The sequence below is a fragment of the Ambystoma mexicanum genome, chromosome 9 (assembly GCF_040938575.1).
Source record: "Ambystoma mexicanum isolate Mex_15411 chromosome 9, UKY_AmexF1_1, whole genome shotgun sequence".
Classification (NCBI taxonomy): Eukaryota; Metazoa; Chordata; class Amphibia; order Caudata; family Ambystomatidae; genus Ambystoma; species Ambystoma mexicanum.
In genome coordinates, this window is record NC_090931.1 from 650,744,514 (window position 1) to 650,759,694 (window position 15,181).

Below are 15,181 nucleotides of genomic sequence, written 5' to 3' on the forward strand. Positions count from 1 at the left end.
TATTGTCTTCTTAGTGGTTTTCTTGCACTGTGCTATAGCTACTGTAATAAAATAGAAGGCTACTAGTACTAGCACTAAAGCAGCTATGAGTACCCTCACTCCGCTAGCCATCCACGATGATATCCAGGAAAAGTTGTATGCCAGTCAATCCTCATCTTCTCCTACTGTGTTTGTCTCCGCCTCCATCTTGGCGTGCAGGTCTGATAATTGCATGATTGCCTCTGTGAGTGTCCCATTCTCTCCATCGTGGAAGGGCATGTATGTGCAGCAAGATAGCCTGATCTTGGTGCACACGCCTTCTTCCATGGCTGTGAGGCAATCCAGAACATATCTGTTCTGTAGGGTCATCAGTCTGACATCTCTCAGTTCTTCTTTGATAGCATTGAACCCCTTGACGGTTGAGTCTGTTGTCTGCAACAGTTCCCATCTGGTAATCTGGAGCCACTTCACGTTCACATTGGCCTGGACTCCTGCAACGACTGACGCAAAAAATATTTCAGTTCTGCTGAACGGTCTGTGCTCTGGTGGTATCACATCCAGTGTGTCTTCCATCTTTGTCGACACATAGTTTACTCTCTGTACTCTTGTCAGCTCCACTGATCTCTTCTTCCTTTGGTGTGTACTCATTTTGCAGGACCCATCTACTTGTATGTCTTTTTGAGGCACTACTAATGCTGGTGTGTTCAGTTTTACTAGAGAGCATATACCTCCCCAGTTTGGCGGTAGTTACATGTATGCCTTGGACCCACTGGCCCAGTAATGATCCCTTATCACTGCAGTACCAACCTTCATGCCTGGTATCTTCGATGGCTGTTTAGATCCTTTGTTCTCTCAAATCTTCACCGGACCGTCATTCTGGAAACACAGAGAAGCATTCTCGAGCGGTATGATTGGCATAGGACTTGCTTCATTCTCTACGCATGTGAGCAGCTTGGCACTTGCCACCCATTCCTTGAGGCAATTGTCATTTTCCTTCTGTACCACTTCTACTGGAACTGTCAGGAGTGCATGGGCTGTGCACCCCACCATCCCTTCCTTCCAATCATCATCTTTGAGTATTTGTCCATATACCAGAAGCAGAGGTATCTCCCAGCATCCTGGCATCCCTCCTATCTCCTTTTGTCCTGTCCTTGGACATCGAACTCCTTTTGTGTCACTATTCTGGCTTCTCCTTTGTTTGGGCCATCCAAAATGTATTCTATTGTCTTGTCTGTTCTCCAATTGTCATCTATAATTTCTTGAGTCTTGATGTAGCTACCTTCATACGGGAACTCCTTCTGTGACATCCATCTCAGTGTGGCCCATCTTCCTTGAAATCGGCCTCTTGTATGTGCATTAGACATTGTGCTCTGGATGTTGGCATTTCTGTGGATATGAATGTTCTGGAGGCACTCAGGACATAGGGGATGGAAGAGCACACATAGCAGCTCTCCTTCGTTGCCTCATTCCCCACCTTGGTCATGTGCTGATACCACACATTGTTAGACACGTGGGCTGAATCAGCTAGATATGCATTTACATGTTCAAAATCCATGTCTGTTATTCGCCTGAGTCTTTTTACATCTCGGGCAGCGCTGGTTACTCGCCCAAATATGGTTTCAGTGATAGCAGGAATAGGGGTTGTGTTAACATATACTATAGTGTGTGTGTGTAAGACGATGCAGCCTTTTGCAATGAAAAGAGGGAAAAGAGGTAGAAACAGCAGAATGCAGAAAATGTCAATACAATTGTTTTAGATGTAGCTTCTATGTTTTATACAGCTGTGCGTTTCTGGCTCTATCCGGCTCGGAGAGTGTTGCTATAGCCGCTGAAACCGGTTGACACCTTTTAGGTTCAGATGTGATGACCTGATCCCCGAGATACACGACATTAGTAGTGAGCTTGGCATAACTTAAATCACTTTTTTAGTTGAGTGTAAAAGAAAAGCAGACACTAATTGATCCAAAAGGTGGATTCTTTTAAACTTTGCTCATATACAATTGAGCTATATAGGGATTTATTAGACAGACTATATGGAAGCGATAGAAATAAAGATGGACATTTTGGACTTGCAAATAGTCTGCACTATTTTTAGCGTCTAGTGAAAGTAGTGAGATAGGTTACTCCGGGTTTCTTGTCTATCCCTCTCACTAGACAGGCGTCTAATCAAACGTTCTCTAGGGATAGAATATGCGGCTGAGGGATAGTAAGATCCTCTTTTAGGGACATTTAGTCATTTGCAGGGACTAAAGCTTTAGGAATAACTTTGTAAAATAAGTGGTTCTACTATGAAGGGGCCATCAAATCTCAGCTTGTGCCATGATCTGACAAAGTTCCTCAAAAGTACTTGGTCTCCTGGTTAAAGAAGCAATTGCTTAAGCAGTTCACATTGTTCTACTGGTGTTTTGTCTTCATCGTTCTTCTTCGACCTCCAAGCCGGGACCTCAACTGTTGAGTGATAAAAGAGGCACTAGCCGTCAAAGCGAGATATTCATGCATTTCATCACCAAAAACAGTGGCTGCATTTTGGACATCAGTCAGCACTCTAGTAAGAGGAGCAATCGGGAGGTGCATGCATCGTCCTGTCACCACCTCATGAGGGGTTAAATGGTGGTCAGATCCAGGTTAATTATGCAATAAGAACAAGGCTAAAAGCTGGCTATGGAGCCATCACCTTTTCAGCATCATTTTTGTTTTGACAATTCTTTCTTGGAGCAGGCTATTGAGACATTCACAAATCCCATTTTCTTGCAGGTCATAAGCGCAGGAAAACGTATGCTTAATCCCAGAAGGGCTGTGATGTGCTCAAAAACTTTGTTTACTAAGTGAGGTCCACTATCTGAATGCAGGAACTCTACCACCCACATCGTGGGAACACCGCTCTGACAAGGAATTTCACTGCACTCACGGGGTGTGAGCATCAGGGTGTGAGCACGGACCAGCTTTAATCCAGCGATGGGCACACTACCACAATCATGTACCTGTAGCCATTGCATACTTGAATCATGACTACGTCATCTATGTGGAGATGCTGAACGTGCCCATTAGAGCACAGTATTGCTCCTTGCACTACATCCAACGTGTGACCTGCATTTAATTTTTGAAACATTATGCAATTGTGCAGAAAAGTGGCGATATATTCCGCCAAGTTGGGACAGGTCCAATCTTCCCCAATATGTGCTGCAAGAACATCTTTACTAAGATGGGTAGGGTAGTGCAGGTGTGTAAGTGCAATCTGCAATAATGCAAAGAGAATCACTGGCTTGACAGTGCTTTCCTGTCACCATAACACATCTGTGAGAAATATTGCTAGATCTCTATATCCACAACTCCTTCTCCTCTGCTGATGCTCACCCGTGAAACTGTACTATATGGGTAACGGGTAATGAACTGTATCCCTCTCGCAATATCATGCTAAGAACGCGTTTCCATTTATTAAGTGTGGTGTCAACTCATGTAGTTCTGTAAAATATGCTGCTAGCTTTGATTCTGTGTCTGCGGCTTCATTGTCGCAAGAGATCGTGTCCTTCCCATTGTGTGGGCTTGGCACTTCACAACTGCTATGGCTAATGGGAGCTATAGTGCGCCTATGAACATAGCCAATAGGGGCTCGTACTGCACGGGTGTGCCAACAGCCATCAGCATGTAGATAGCCCCCCCTTTTCAAACGTGACAGTCCTGCATGTACTATTGATGTCGCAGAGTCGGAGTACACTGTGATCTCCTCGTCCTCACGCGCTTCTAATGCCATCATGAGAGCTACTAATTCTGACGCTTGTGTTAAAAAATGTGAAGGTAATCTTGCGCTTCCCACTACTTCAACTGTCCCACTCGGCTTTAGTTTGATTACTGCTGTCCCAGTATGGCTCCGTCCTGTTGTCTGGTGGATAGTCAAGGACCTGACAATAAAGAGTACCTCCCCTCCCCTATGGCATTCGTCCTTGCTCTGGGGATGTTGTCATAATGTTCTGTGTATGTGGTGCAGTCATGTACATATTCTCCTTCCTCTACTGGTTCTGCTATGAATGTCACTGGGTTTAGAACTCTGCACCTGACTACTTTTATCACAGGATTTGAGATCATTACCTCGTATCCAGAAGCTCTTTGTGTGGTCAATGTGCTCTTGGGCTTTTCAAGAATGGCAAAAAGGGCATGTTCCATGTACAGCGTGGTGCTACAGTCCATTGTGACATTTGCCGACTACTCTACGTCAAATGCAGCAGCAGCCAAGGCCTGTTCGCAAGGATAGTGACCTCTCCTTACTAGATCTAAATGGCCACTGTAGTAAGCTATTGGTTTATGCCCTAGAGTCATTTTCTGTGTGAGCACTGCCGCCATCACCACTCCATTGGAGTGCGAGAACAAGTAAAATTCCACACTGTAGTCCGGGATCCCAAACACTGGAGATGTGCATATTACCCCTTTCAGTTCCTCAAATGTTTCAGTCATCTCCCTTGTCCATGTTAGTTTACTGTCCCACCTCTGGACCTCCCAGAGCCCGCTTAAAAGACGTCTAGTTTATGTGCTGTAATCAAACACCCAGGCCCTGCAATAATTACAGAGACCCAAGAATTGCTGCATTTCCCTCACAGCCTTTGGTGGTGGCATTCTAAAAATTGCCTCTGCTCTTTCAGGGGTTACCTTCCTGCGATATTAGCTATCCAATGTATAAAACCTCGGTTTGGCAGTATTGTAGTTTTGCCTTGTCCACCTTTTAACCTGTTTCTGCTAGCACTGACAGTAACTGTCCCAAGTACGTTCGACACTGCTCTTAGAATCTGCTACATATCAAAATGTTGTCTACGTACTGAATGACAGTGCTGTACCGATGTATGTTACTTAGGTCCATTTGAAGGACGCTGTTGAAAATCGAAGGTGATTCACAGTACCCTTGAAGAAGTCTTGTATGTTTCCACTTTTCATTTCTATATAGCAATGACGTCAGGTCATGTGACTCCTCGATAAGTGGGATAGAGAAGAAAGCGTTCTTCAAATCTATCACTGTGAAACGGGTAGCTACACAATATTGCTGCTGGATTGGGAACTAACGGAAACTCTGCTTCAACAATGTTATTCAGAAAGCATAAATCCTGAATAAAACACCACAATCCCCCCGTCGCCTTCTTCACTGGGTACATAGCTGTGTTAAACTGTGATTCTGATGGCACCAAAGCCCTTGCTGCACTAATGCAGAAATTGTCTCAAAAATGCCTTTGTCTGCTTCCCTAGATACCCTTGGCAAAAACACCCCTGGCTTGAGCTTGATATTAACAGCTCACACCCCTTTCAACAAGCCAATGTCATACGGGCTGTTGGTCCATAAAATGATTGGTATCTGTGCTAAATCTTCCTCAAGAAATGGTGCTGGAGCCTTTTTCAATAGGGCCATTCTCTGTGGGACTTCCCTGTAATGAATTCTCACCCAATGAGTAATGCTCATCAAAAACACATTCTCAAGGTTCGAATAGTCATCCCAAAACAATTCTTTTTATGTCAAGCCAGTCAGTCTGTGCCTCTCTCCTACCATGACCACTGCTCTTCATGCCCATTCTGTGTCATCAATCCCGTGTAGCACTATCCTTTCGTCTCTCCCTATAACTGTCTCCAATTCCAATGGAAACACCTGCCCTTCTTCTTTGTGTAAAGGAATCTATGGTCTGAACAAAACCTCATTGGGTAACCAAAGCAGTTTACCCTGTATCCCTGGAAGCCATGCTAATAGGACCTCCAATCCATATTGAAATAACTCGGGGTCTACGGGCACCCCCCCTCTGTTCGTTTTGCCCACAAAATGCATGAATTCTTATGTGTTCATGTAATGAATTCCTGGTGTTGAACACACTATCCCCTGCTCAGTGAATGAAATGGTCATGTTAAGTCTGCTCATCATATCCCGTTCCCATTATGTTAACTGGTGTCTCTCAGCAATATAACAGTGGCATGGTAAGGTCATGTTCCCCTTATAGAAATTGGAAGTTTGCCAGTAAAAGGAACCAAATCCTTAGCCTCAGAGAATCCTTGCACATTCATGGCAATAGCTGACATAGGGTCTCTCCCCTCCTAATACAGGATCTCGAAGCCCCCATATCCACGAGAAAAGAGAAAGTCTTGTCACCTGTGGTTACCCCTACACATGGTTCCTCATTCGGGTCGGGTGTAACAGATAGGCTTGAACACATCAAGTCAGTCTGTGGGCTGTTCTATTGTGGATATAGTGTCATCCCTGTCCCGGTAAAAGGGTTGCCCCCACTACAGCTGCTCCCCCTAGTAGCTTTATGGTAGTCTTCATTGTGGAGTCTCTGTGTCTCGTGGCTACAGTGTTCTGCTGTGCTCTTTGCGATGGCTTGGTGTACCCTTGTGTCTGTGGTGTGTATACCATGGGCTGTTGTGACTGTACTGGTGCCTGTTGTGCTGGCACCAATTGCAGCGCATGTGTCTCTGTGTGATCTTGGGAATAATAGTCAGGCTGCTCAGGGTATGTTGGCTGATATGTGGCCGCCCCTTTTCTGCTGCATTCCATCCCTGTTTGAACACATTCGCGATATGTGACCCATTCTCCTGCACGTTTAGCACTGTGTCCTCCATTAAACACGTCTCCATACTGCTGCACTGGGTGCCCGGCTCCTCTCCCCCCAGGCACCCCTCCTCTTCCCTGTGGCCAATAGTTGGCATCTCCTCTTCCCGCAAAACTTCCCCATGCCTCCTGCTGTCGGTTCTGCATGTTCTGAGTAACCACTACCTCTCAGCTCATCAACATCGCTCCTACCATTGATTATTTTGACAGGTTTTTCTGAACTAACTTCACTTCTTCCTGTTTCTTTTCATCATGCTTCATTCTCATGTTTTCCTGCATTAGCCGACAATGATGTACTTTAGTCAATGGAATTTAAGAGCATGGCTTGACCTCCATCCACACTAATTTCTTCAATTGCTTCTGTACCTGTTCTGTATCCCTTGGCTTATTATTTGGTAAAATAAACCCACTGTTTTATCCCACGTTTACCGTGTCTTGAGACGCCAATGTTCTTGTATCTCCTGAATATATTGAAGTGGGTCTTCGTCCTCACACATTTTGGGTGCCAAAATTGCGCTTATGTCAAACGTGTCTGGGCTACCATTCTCTCCGAGCTTGCCATACGGCTGCTCTGCAGTTATTGAACAGGGCTCCATCGTGCGCTGTGTTCTGTGCTGTCACTCCGGGGTACCCTGCCCATTTCCAAACATTGTCAGCCACCTCCCCAAGAATGGCTGGAATTAAGCTCTTCATGTCGCCCACTGCCAATGTCGCCCCTGCCATCAGCCTTTCTAACACATAAATCCATTTCTCTGCTCCTGCGGTCAACAAGGGTAACTTACACCTCAAATGATCTTTCTCCATCTGTTGCCACAGTATGTATTGTGGTCATCTGTCACCCTTTTCTAGCAATGGAAACTGTGCCAGCCCCACACCTCTGTCACACTTCCCTGCATCTTTCCCTCCTCTTGTCATAATAGTTCTCTTTCATCCCAGTAATGCTCTCATCCTCTGCACATATGGAGTAATTTCATCTGTGCTATGCAATCTACCTTGGGAACGCACAAGGCGCTATGGCCTCCTCCTTTTGTCATCATCACTTTCCCCTAGGTCCTCATCTGATCCCACGGTTCCCATGCTGTCATCACCATCCTCACCTTCTTCATCTTCAAAAATTAAGCCTCCACAACATGCGTTTCCCTTGTTGTTTCCCCATTGCTCTGCCCAGTAAGTCACTCTCCCCCCTCAATGGGGACCCCGCTATACTCCTGCTTGCCTTAGGGGCAGAAGCGCTATCCCTCCGGCCCCTATAAAGTATCCCTATTCTCCTCCCTATTCCCTCTTCCTCATCATTATTTAAATGCTTTGGTCCCATCATAATATCATCTACCGCCTTGAGACATCTCTCCCTACTTCTCTCTCCATCCCGCTCCTGTCTTCTGTCTCTTTCCGCTTCCTGTCTACATCGACGTTATTTAACAAGTCTTTCATTTTCCATTTTCATCTTCTCTCTCTTCACTTGCAACTGCCTCGCCTTTTCTTCCTCAGTCTTTCTCATCGCCTTTTCCTCTATTTCTTTCTGCCTCTTCTTCTCTCTTTCCTCTATCCACTTCTCCTCTGCTTTCTCTGCCTCCTTTCTCAATCGTTCCTGTTCCTCCTTCTCTTCTCTTCACTTCCTCCATTATTTCTGCCCATTCTCTGTCCTCTTCCTCTTTCACCTTTTGTTTCTTAGCTTCCTCCTCAATGCTTTTACGCTCTTCTGCAGTCCTTCCATCTAGTTTAAGCAGTATCTCTCCTGCCATCCACTCGTTTGGTGGGACTGTCACTTCATCATCCCCAGTGTGTCCCTGAGCCACCTTGTCTACCCCAGCCAACTTCGCTTGCAGGTTGCTGCGCTTCTAACTTTCATCAATTATAGTCCCTATTTTCTAATTCGCCTACTCCAGGGCACGAAGTGCATCTTCGCTATTATATGCAGGTGGTGCATTAACAGGGTTGGTGTATCCTGCCGCTGCTTTTAAATTTTTCAAGGGGAAAAATCCCTGACCTTCTGTCCGAGGGCCTGTGGTTTGAGGAGGAGGAGGAGGTGTGGGTGCTTCACCCCCCACATCATGCTGGCTCAGCATCCACTCCTTCTTGGGTGGGTCCTCTTTCTTGTCCTCAAACATTTTCCATAGCTCCAATGTAGCTAATTAGTTACTAAATGTTTTCCCTTTATATGCTGCATGTAAATACGTCGTCCTGTGTTACAGCACATATTTGGAAAGACTGCCCTCCCGGGGCCATGGCTTTGCCATTTTTACCTCTTTATTGCGAGTCCATTCCGTGCTATACTTGCATATCTTGTCCTGATACTGCGGAAGGGACTTGCACAAGTGCTTAAGGGGTGTATCCCCTATGGTGGCATGTCACTATCTGACTGCCAATAAGTCAGGATTTTTACACGGTTTTAAAAGTATCAAATTGAATATCGCAATTATTGTCAATCTTAATCAAATTCTCCAAAACCACAACAGCCTATCCGGGGGCGGGGGGGAGAGAAGGGAGAGAAGGGGGAGAGAGAGAGAGAGGAGAGAGACAGAGAGAGAGAGAGAGAGAGAGAGAGATAGACCTAATGCAAAAAACATACCTCAAGTGCACTGTCAAATCCCACAATACCCCATGACACACAACACAAATAACCTACGGCCGTCTTCCTGCTTTTCAAATCACAAGGGAAACCAACTCTTGAAAGCATGTGGTCCTTCTTCTACACCGGATCATAGGAATACATCTATAAAGATTCACTAAGAAACCACGTTCCGTGACCTAAACTGGCGCCTAGACACAGGTATACATCTATTCATCTGTAAACTAAGCTGACCGCCTCGAAATAGGTATCCATACATAATTCATCCTTAACTAAGCTAGTGCCTAGAAACAGGTATACTTCTCTTCATCCATAAACTAGCTAACAAAAAATAAATCACAAAACAACAATTTCCCTCCCAATATTTGTCGGATGGCTGAATCCATACTTACAACCCAGGATCCGCTGAAGCCCTCGGACACTGTCTCTCCCACAATCTGCCACTCTGCCGTCTGGTCTGCTTGGCGTCTCACACGGAGGGGGCAGGAATTTCTCCAAGACAGCTCCTAACAACCTTTTCGGTGTCCATGCATGGTTTCTATCTGGTCCTTGTGGTTTGCGATGCATCCATTCGGGCACACTGGGGAAAAGAAATTGTATTAATTGACAGGGATCTTAGCGACCGTCCTCGGGTACCACCTGAATCAGGCAGGTGAATTATGGTCAGTCTCCCCAATTACATGCAAGAGGAACTGGGCCCAGGAAATCCTCGGCACAAAAAAACAGGAGAGTCCAGCCATGCGACAAAAGGTTTACTGTGTTTATTCAATAATCAACAAGTTTTGATGTCGTGTGGCGACACACAAATAAGGATACACCCTAAAAACCTAACGTGGATCAGGATTAGTTAGTAAGCCGAACTATATATACATTATATAGAGGTTAGTGCATAAATTGGATAAAACATGTCTGTGGTTCCTCCTGTGACCACCTCTAAATGTTGCAATTAAAGACATTCCAGGTTAGTGGGCTGTGATTGGGTAGTGCAACAAAGTGTGAGCTTAAAGTGCAAGGTGGATATGGATTGGGCAAAGAGGGTCTTCTCAGCCACGGAGCTTTGGTAAGTTACCAGGCCAAGTGCAACCATTGAAGGTGGCGAGAAGTACCCAAAGGTGCTGCATGTTCTCAACAAGTTACCATCTCGGATCTCTAAGGTTTTGAGACAGAACCTTCGGCTTCGAACCTGGCATTACTTTTGCATCATCCTGCCTTCGGTTGGATGGGAACAGCCACCTTGGCCTGGCTCAAATTAATAGGCTCTGTCTTGCAGTTTTAGATCACGTGTGTAGGGATCACAGATTTGATGTCTCTTGCTTGCATTTATGTGCATTTTCAACTTGTTACACATGCAGTTGTCCTATCACTTCTGTTAACATGGAACTTTCCCTCTCTCTCTGTCCTTGGCAAGGCTGTGCACAGTGGCTGCACTGGAAGCCTGGTCTGTTTCTGCAGGATCAGTCTCTCTGCTTCTCTCTGTATTCTCGAGTCCTTACAGCTCCTTCCGTGTACGCCAATGTACTTGTGGCTTCCATCTTGATCAACATAGACGCTCATGGTAGTTGCTTTTAAGCATCAGCAAGGAGTTCATATGTATTCTTGTGCAAATTGCGGTTTCTGCATAGCATGAGTGTGTCAGTACTCTAAGTGAGTCATAAGCATGTTCTTCATATCTGCCAGCAATAAATATAAGTGTCTGTGTAGCTTGATGCAGGGATGCCTATGTGCTTCATTTCTAATGCATCTATGTTATGGTGTTAGTTGTGATGTCATCAGCTTTCTTCAAGGTTTGTCAGTCTACTTGCTCCATCGATTGCAGCTCTATCTCTTCAACAACGTCATCTGGATAGGGTCTGAATGGCTGTCTGAGTGAATAGCGTTTCTCACACCTGCGATACATTGATGATGGGGAGGAGGAGCCCAGGAACGATGCACACCTTTTGTTTCACTGCCGCAGAGATGAGAATGGGATAGGTGCAACGAGGGCCACGTTTAGGTCTCCCTCTTCAGTTTGTTTAATTTTTCTGAGGCAGAGTCAAGGCCTGAAAATTAATCTCCCAATAAATTGTAGGATTGTATAACGTGTATACTTCCAGTTTTAATGCGTGTTTGCATATAACCTTATGGATTGATGTGATCTTTTAATTTGTAGTGTATAAGGCTTGCTATTTTAGCCGTCTGTGCACTGTAAATATAAATAAATGCTATTTGTTTTTAACCATGACTGCAACTCGCTTAAAGCCTATGTTTATTAAAAGAAAACAGAGGACAGAAAAATTGTGTCCGCCCTGGTAAAATTGTGATCTGTTCACCCAGGACACTGGTTCCTGAGTGGCAATGCTGTCAGGCCACACAGTGCAAAAGTGTGTTGTGTCACACAGGTACCATTCACACGACCATCATTAACAATTCACATGAAGAACCTGGGAGCTCCGCTGAGCAATGTTTTGTGAGAGCTAACTCCAAGTGTAGAGTCTGTGAAAGCCTCCACTGTCTGTGTGCAAATAAGGATCCCTGGGATGGGTTTCACTGGGCCAACACACCCCAGGCTGCACACGTCTTACAGGATTGCCTTGAAGTAACAACCGAGCTCTAGCAGTGATATTTTACGGAACATATGCCTGGAGTTAGCAAATTATATTAATGTGCTAATGTGTTAGTGAGTGCTAATTGCAGCTTTTGGGGCTCAGTTACAATGCAAAAAAGAGAAAAGAAAAACATGCTAATGTAGACAGATAGTAAAGGATCTGAATTACCAGAGGCCGGGGGTTCATCTGGCAAGAGACTCCACCTAGGAGACCCTCCTGTGGACGTGCATTTCTAGTCTGCCATCCTGCTGTAGAGCAGAGAGCGTATGCCTCCTGCCACAGTTGGTCCTGAGGGTAGGACATTGCAGCCAACCCTTCCTGGTCCTGAAGCATTGTAGCAGGGCCAGTTGTGCCCATCCAAACTTTAGTTGGGCCTAAGGTGGTGAGGGAGTATTTTGGAGGGTACTGCAGCCAGGCCACTACTGATCGCTAACCAGCTCTGTGTCATCTTTGTGTGGGTTTTACAGGTCTAAATAATTGGTGGGGTATCCTAATTATTTTTCTGGCTCCGCTATGCCACCAACATGGGACTGCATGCAGGGCATAAAGCCATAAAGCTTCCGTCATTCCTCAGTTCGATATCTCTGTCTGTTCTGGGCCCAGACATCCTAGTTGGGTGGACGAGGTGGGCCTCAAGTACTGTGACGAGGAAGAATAGGACATTTTGTATTGCAGCGCAAGACTAGAACAACCACCTGCCTCCAGAAACACATTGTGGACACATCGGAGAATCCGTCAAGGTAGGTTGAATCTACACATGAGCAATAGCCAAACCAAATGCCTGCCTACAGCATCGTGCTATACAACAGGATGGGTATTATTAGGCTCTCCGTCCGTTTCATGCTTAGCCTTTTCATCCTTTTAGGCATTTCCAGCGTCACATCGCTCTACTTTAAGGAGCACCACATTGGACACATCCTAAATTCTGTGATATTTTAACATAGCGAGGATGGACCCACCTCCAGCCATTCTTCAAGGTACGGGTAATGGTCCACTCCCCACAACCCCACGTGTGTAATTTCAGATCTCTCAGAACCATAGCAAACAAAGTACATTGTCGCAGACTAGTTGAGTCGACAGTTGACGGCTTGGATGATCCACATGGAGATACAGATGTAAACGGTAAGCAATTAGGATTAAGACAATGGTTAGTACTGAGCCAGGTAGATAGTATGAAATAAGTACATTTCCATTTCTATTTTTTCCACATGCAGTTCTGAAGAAGGCAGTGATGTAATATAAACATGCCGAAACGTCGAACAAGCTGCGTGGCAGACAGAGAAATACTTCCACACATTCTGTCCTGAGACGTTTTTATGGGAGGGCAAAGAGGCACTTGCCCAGGGCCCCCACCTTGGAGGGGGGGCCCACAAGGGGGCCTGATCTAAAGAAGTAAGATTCCATTGTTCATCAGTCTTAAATAGCACACATCAGGATATTTTATGGGGTGCTGCTGAGGTTCTAAACCCATTGCCTTTCCGTTTTGGCAAGTCCATTCTGCCTTGATCAATTCATCATTTAATGCCTTCTGTGTTCACTGTTGTATACATAGTTTGTGTGTTCGTAATGGCACAACTCTGTGGCATTCTTTCCTTCCTGTGGAAATTATGTTTATCATGTGCAATAGCTGAAGTTGAAATGCATATTGATAAAATAAATGAATGCCACAATCATTTAGAAGTTAGCTCAGTGTGTCAAGCACTCACTGCAGAGATATGTGTTCATATACAAGATTAGAATAGCACATTCCAGCAAATCTGGCTGAGCCTTTCCTATGTTTGAAGTTTATAAACTTACCTGCATATATACTTGGTTTTATAGCACAACAGGGCTATTATCATCAATGTACCTGCACCAGATAGGGGTTGCGATATAAACGAACATCATATCTGTATGGTGAAGGTCTAGAAATTGCTTTGATCAGATGGGGTGTTGTAAAACCTATGCCAATCGCCTCCAATGATGAAATCCAAATTCAAGACTGTGGAACTAAAGCATTCATGCTTGTATCCTGGCTTTGTCAGCAGACGATACAGTGATCCAGGTCAAATAATCTAATATCTTTTACATTACTGTGCTTTCTTATGTGAGGTTTCCCTTCTTGCATGCAGTGGCATTGTTTAGCCCATTACTTGATCTTTCTTCTTATGTAGGCCATTTGACTGGAAGGGGTGGTAGACAGAAGAGGACAGATCAGATGTTGCAGGCCTCAGGCAAGCATATTTTAAGGTCTGCTCATTTGACACAGAAAACCGTTTGCTGCTTTATAAAAGTCAAAGGTTTTAATGCACGTTTATAAATGACAATGTCACAAGCCATTGTTTTGGAAGTATTTAAAGCTTTAAAATACAAAAGAAAAACCCAGATTAAATGTATTAAATCATAACGATTGGTATGCTGGTAGTAATATACTTCTCTTGATGATGGAGAGAATGAAGCTAGAATCATTCCCATTTTGCATAACACCCTTCTTTAATATTTAGTTTTTATAAATGGTCACGTTTGGTAATGTGGTTTGTGCACTTTCCAAGTCAGTTTTATAAAATGAGATTGTTTTAGTTCATGATAAGAACTGGAAAAGAAAGTGTTCAAATGCAGAAATTGCACAGTTGGAACAAATCCACTCCTTAACCAATGTGGGATCCTGGGCATCTCATTTAATCTTGTATTGCCTAACCTCTCAAAATTGCCAGTCTCTACACCTTTCAAAATTGTCCGCCCTTAACAATGATTTCCTTCTCAAGGTATGATCTTCATAAAAGCCTCACTTATATGTTCCCTGGCTATAGTGTTGCTTCCACTATAATAGTGAGCATTGATATATTGCACACCACAGCACTTGTTCCTTTGATATCTAATGGCAACACTATTTGAAAGCCATATCCCACTTCTTATCTCAGTCTATCTGGTTACAGACCCCTTCCTGGTAGCTTCTAATCTGCATCCACTATCCATACTATATGTAGATTTCTCCTTCCTTCCAATTTGCCTCCTCTATCAAAGCTTGAGCACTTTTGCATTCTGTGAGGCAGCTAATGTAAGTTCTCTATCTATTCTGGGTCACATACCTTTTACATATGGTCCTGAATTAATACTACATGCTGCATACCTTCCTGGAGGCTGTTGATAGAAAGCATCCTGTATCTATACTAGAACAGAAGCAACCTCTTCGTAGACTGCTAATGTTGGCCTACAAATGCTACTTGTTTATCATTCTGATTAGAGCAAGAATGAAGAGGGTAAGCAGACTTAAAGGGAGTAAACATGCATATTTTGAATGCTGCAAGTCAGCATATCAACATGTAGGTTGTGATCAGGGTGAGGGGTGCGACCAGATATTCTTGATCACTTAATTCCTTTGGTTTGGTGGAGGGGGGGCCAGAAAGATGCCCATGCCCAGGGCCCCAAAAGTGGTTAAGATGGCACTGATTCTGTCATCTTCGACGTAGACCATGAATTAATGGGAACTGTTGG